Raw genomic sequence first — 6,000 nt, 5'->3', positions numbered from 1 at the left:
TCTCTCTCTCTCTCTCTCTCTCTCTCTCTCTCACACACACACACACACACACACACACATACACACTCCCCAACCAGGGGAGGGTCAGCCCAACAGCTGTCTGCCTGTAATCAGGACTGACAGAACAACAGGTTCTCAGGTAGCTTCTGGTGACAAGTAGGAACTACGATGTTGCTTTCTACCTTTCTTTGTCTCTAACCAGTTCTCAGTATCAGGCCACTCTTCCTAATGCCCCAAGGCTCATCCTCCTAGACTGATTCCTTCTTTCTTTTAATGAGCATTTGCCATGTAGCTACTATATCCCAGGCTCCAGGGACATGAGACAGAGACACAGACTTCCCTGTGATGCTGAGAGCCCATTCAGCCAAACAAATGCTTACACCAGATTGACAGCCTGTTCCTGGAGGGGGCTCGTGCACAGGACTCAGTCCTCTCATACACGTAGGGGGTGTCAGGAATGCCAACACTGGCAAGCATGCCAAGTCTTGGAAATGCACAGTCCATCCGGACAATACAACATTGTGCTCAGCTAAATTCTTTTTCTTTTTTTCAGATATGGTCTAACTGAGAAATCCTGGCTGGCCTGGAACTCAAGATGCAGACCAGGCTGGCTTCAAAGGACACCAAGATCTGCCTGCTTCTGCCTCCTGTTACTGGGATTAAAGGTGTGGGCCACTGTGCACAGCCAACTAAACTAAATACTCAGCAACAGGTAAAACGTTACTGAGTAGTTTAGTTAGCTCTTTGTAACGTCACATCCATATCATTCTAGCTGCTCAAGAGGCTGAGGGAGGAAGACTACAAGTTTTGAGCTAACCTGGGGTACATTGTACACGTTTTACCCTTTTAAAGGGATTTGTAGTTTGCAGGTCAGATTTTACTCACTCTGGGTCTAACCTTTCTGAAAGTGGGTCACAGTTAACAAGTTTGAAGCTGCTCACTTGTGTGTGTCTTACCCAGCTGTCCCACACTCCGACTGTAGACATTCCAGCCTCCGGGCTGATAGCAAAGATACAGAGGACACCCTGCAGAGGCACTGCTGATGGGCCAAATAGCCCACACTAACGTTGTCCACAGAAGACCGAGGAAGGCAGGGTTCAGTTGGCTAAAGAGGATTCTTACCAGAAAACATACTACTATTTATGGATACCAGGGAGTGACTGAATCCCCAGCTCCAGGCATCTTGGAGGAGGGAGGGGAAACAGAGTATCAGAAGAGGGTGTAGAGTGTCTCCTAGCCGACTGTCATGGGGTGGGCTGGAAAGTCTGGGCAGGGGAGAAAGTTGGCCACAAATGTAGCAGAAGTTACAAGAAGCAGAGAGAGGAAGTTGGAGCTGGCCAGAGCAGAAAAGAAACTTGCAGGCTGTAGAATTGGTGAGCAAGACACCCATCTTTCTGTCCCCATGCTGACACCTTCTCAGCTTCAGTCAATGAAGGACTGAGACAAAAGATTTTGTGTATCCCAGACCTAAGCTAGAAGCAGGAAGTTCTTGCTGTTCCCTACTGTGCCATCCCCACCCAGTCTCTCAAGTTCAGTGCTCAGCTTTGCCTCTCCATGCCCCATTTCTTATGGACATTTTACAGGGTTGGTTAGATCTGTGGTATGGGCTACTCCCCTCGGGGTAGAGCCATCCCATCATCCTGGGGTAGATCAAGTTTCACGGGTTCTGTGCTAGGGTCAGGCCCTATTCTAGGGGCCAAGCACCTGTGATAGTAAAGTTGGTTATCAACTGACAGAATCTAGACTCACTGACGATGAGCCAGAAGCTGTGCCTGTGATGGATGATATCGACTGGTGACATCAGGTGCTATGGAGAGGCCTACTCTAGAAGATGCACCACTCCCTGGGCTGGAGCCCTGGATCGCGTTAAAAGAGGAAAGTGAGCACCAATACTCCCCTCTCTCTGCTTCTTGACTGTGGATGTCATGTGACCAGCTGGTTTAAGGGCCTGCTACCATGCGTTCCACAGCATAATGGCTGAAACAAACCCTTCCTTCCTTCCTTAAGTTGTCAGGGTATTTTATCATGGCAAGGAGGAAAGTAGCCACACACTCCCTGTTTCCATGGAGCTTACAGTCCATGGCAGGAGCAGAAAGGACCTCGCTACTACAATTTCTAGTACTAAGCCCCAAGAAGAACCAAGCATGAGGATGTGATGGTGGCTTCTGTTACTTGCTGTTGCCAGAGAAACTTAGAAGGGTTTACTTCTCTCTTCTCTCTCTCTCTCTCTCTCTCTCTCTCTCTCTCTCTGAACTTTAAATTGAATTTTACTAAATAAAAAATGTTTTTAAAATATTTATTTTGTTTTTGTTTTGCCATGATTTTTTCCTTCCTTCCTTCCTTCTTTCTCCCTCCCCTCTTCCCTTCATTGAATAGTCAGGATTTCTCTGTGTAGTCCTGGCTATCCTAGCACTGGCTCTGTAGACCAGACTAGCCTTGAACTCAGAGATCCACCTGCCTCTGTCTCTCCAGTGTTGGTATTAAAGGTGTGCACTACCATTCCTAGCTCAACTGCTTTTCTTGAAAGCAGAGGAGAGGAAGGAGTGGCCTCGAAATTTTCCCAGTGTTACGGTTGGAAAGACTCTCTTTGCCCCTCCTGTTGCTCAGGAGTACCTTTGCTGCTGCGGGGTTATATCTTGCCAGACTTGATAATGACAATCATGATGTTTGTCCTCTCCCTGAGCCCACTGGAAGGAGTCACCAACCCTTCCTTTCTCTGGGCAGAGAGCCTTGTCCAAAGACTCACTGATTCTGACTGCTCAGTGAAAATGTCAAGAACCTTGATGGTTATAGGACGTTCTCTTTTAGTAGTCCCTCTTTTTAAAGGGACTATTTTTAATGATAAACAGAATGGAAGGTGTCACTGGATCTCCTTCCCAGCGCTGCACAGAGAGGTGCAAAAGTGGGTGTGACTTCCTGACTTTCCAGGACCCACAAGGCTGAGGATAATCAGAGCCACCACTGTGCTTGACCTAAGGACATCAGGCAGATCAAGGATCACCTCCCACAAGAAAATGGGGACACAACCTGGAGCTGGTCACTGAAGTATAGAAGTTGCTTTATAAACAAAGCAAATGGAGTTCAGGCCGGGTATTCTTTTTTGCCACAGTTCACCTCCTGAAAGAATATTTTGATTCACACTCACACAGAGAGAGACACACAAACAGACACTTGTTCATATATATGTTTGGCTGGGGATTGTTGTGTTTGTTGGTTGTTGGTTTGGGTTTTTAGAGACAGTCTCATTGTGTGACAACTCATTAAGTAGATAAAGTTAGCCTCAAACCTGGCAGTGATCCTGCTGCCTGTGTCTAGAGTTGGGATTACAGGTTGTGCCTCCCTGATGCCTGGTTCATGAGTTCCCCCACCCCAAAGTTGTTTAGGTCTAAAGGATAAATCTACTTGCTGCTTAGCCCATCTTGGCCAGACCCTGAGGATATGTATCTTTAGCAAGCTCACCGGTGTTTTGATGTAAGCAGCTCTGGAATCAGGTCATAATCAAACTTAGTTTTTTTTTTTTATCTTCATAGAGGGAATAATAATGAAACTCCTTGGTGATGGATGAGCATCTGAAGAACTGACCTTTTAGTCCAAAATTTATTTCTAACTCATTCTGTGACTCTAAATCATTCTGTGATTCCTTTTACTTATTATAGGCAATAGCTAGAGACATGCCCTGCTGAATCTCCATCTTGGGCTTCTGTGTGGGGTCACTTAGAGACATTGGCTATGAAACCTAAAGAAGCGTACAAGTACTTACCTTGTGAAATACAATCCCGTGGAAAATGAATGTAGAGTGGGCAAGGAAGGTGAGCACAGATAGCCAGGTGTGGGGAGATCAGATGCTCTGGGATTTACCTTGACACCACTAGGGAAGCATCACACATCTGAGTGGAAACTATGAGCATCACAAACCGGGATGGTGAAGACAGGTCTCAATGAGGGGCAGCCTTCCACAGGATGCAGATGTCAGGTCACTGTGTGAGTGGAGGAGACTGGAGCAGAGAAAATCCCTAGCCTGTAAGTGCAGTGAATGGAAGTCATGGAGCTGGGATGTACGTCAGTGGGCATAGTGCCTACTTAACATGCACAAAATCCTGGTCACCCTCCCCAGCACCACATAAACAGGATGGAAGCAGGAGAATGGGAAATTCAAGGTTGTCCTCGGTTACATGTTGAGCACAAGGCTAGCCTAAGTTATATGATTCCCTGTTTCAAGAAGGAAGAAAGGAAGGAAGGAAGGCAAGAAGACACAGCACCATAAATGGCTCAGACGTGTCACTAAAGTGAGCAAGAAAACCCAGGGTTGCAGTTGGAGATCTTTGAGAACTTCTGAAGCAGGGCTTTACCCACAGCCACTGACTCAGACCCTTGGTCTATGACAGCATCCCAGATGCACTTGCATCAGAGCACAGTAGTTCATACGTGTGTGTGTATACATACATATACATACATACATGTGTGTATTCATATATGCATGTATATATATGTATATATATATATATATATATATATATATATATATGTAACTGTACATACAGTGGTAGTTGTCTCTTGGTGTTGGCTCTAGGACCCTTGTGGGTACCCAAATTCCAGAATGCTTATTAACTCTACAGATGATATAGAATACAATATAACCTATGGAGAGCTTCTATATAAGTGGAATCATGTTGAGATTACTTATATTATCTAGGTAATACAAGGACAAAAATGAAGAAAATCTAAGACTTCGGTATCATCAGATGTGGGCTGAAATTCTGACTCCAGGGGACTGAGGTGTATCTCAGTGGTACAGGGTCCTAGGCTCTTCATATGAGACCCAGAATTTATTTGCTTGCATGCATGGGCACACACATGTGCTCTCTCTCTCTCTCTCTCTCTCTCTCTCTCTCTCTCTCTTTCTCTCTCTCTTTCTCTCTTTCACACACACACACACACATACACACACACACACACACACACACACACACACAAACACACGCACTTGGAGGGTAGGGTGACCAGTGGAGGAAACCTGTTCCTTATCGCATGGAATCATTTAATATCTCACAAGATCTCCCACATCACCTCAGGCAAGAGTGAGGCCCATCCTCCAAAGTGAGTTTTTCTAAACAGCAAAAATTCTCCATGAGGGAAAGTTATCTATACCTGACAAATTTCACAGCAACCCCTTGAGAACAAATGTGCTTCTCACTTTCCTTAGGGAATGAGGTCTTAGGGACACATAAGGACTTAGAGTTTGTTTGGTTGAGACAGGGTCTCACTAGGTAGACCAGACTAACCTTAAACTCACAGAGATCTGTGAGTTCCTGTCTCCAAGATCTGGGATTAAAGGCATGTGCCACCACACCAGGCCCACCATTGTCCTTTGTGATAGTTGGCATTTTCTGAGGTGCCAGCAACATACCCTGAAAAATGCTCTTTTTCTCACATATGACGTCTTCAGAGTTTAGTGAGGAGAGAGGGAGAGGAGCTGGTCATGTCTACTCCAACATCACAGCTCTTGACATGGACGCGTCTGAAATCTCCTTGCAATGGACAGAATCTTGATGTGGCCTTCCATATCCATATATTAAAGTCCTAACTTCGAATGTCATGAACACAAGGAGGTGGGACCTTGGGAAGGTTATTTGGGTATAGGGTAGAGCCTTCCTAAAAGGGGACCATTTAGAGAAAGTCCCAGACACTGCCCTTGCCCTTTACCACATGAGGACCCATGAAGTCAGGAATCTGCAACCTGGAATAAGGCCCTCTTCTGAACCTCATGTCCACTAGGGCCTCAGACTCCAGGCAAGAACAAAAGAGAAAGAAGCCCCTGATGTTTGGATTTGTGCCACTGTTTCTCATGGCTGTGAGCAAATACTGAGCAAGGTCAACTTGGTGGAGGAAAGATTTATAGATTTTAATTCATGGGCCTTAAGCAGAGTATCGTGGTGCCAGTCAGAGAGAGGATAAGATACACCCAAAGATGCTCAAAGATGCTTCCAGCCATCCATTCCA

Source organism: Mastomys coucha, unplaced genomic scaffold (assembly GCF_008632895.1).
Source record: "Mastomys coucha isolate ucsf_1 unplaced genomic scaffold, UCSF_Mcou_1 pScaffold7, whole genome shotgun sequence".
NCBI lineage: Eukaryota > Metazoa > Chordata > Mammalia > Rodentia > Muridae > Mastomys > Mastomys coucha.
Note: the sequence above shows the minus strand (reverse complement) of the source record.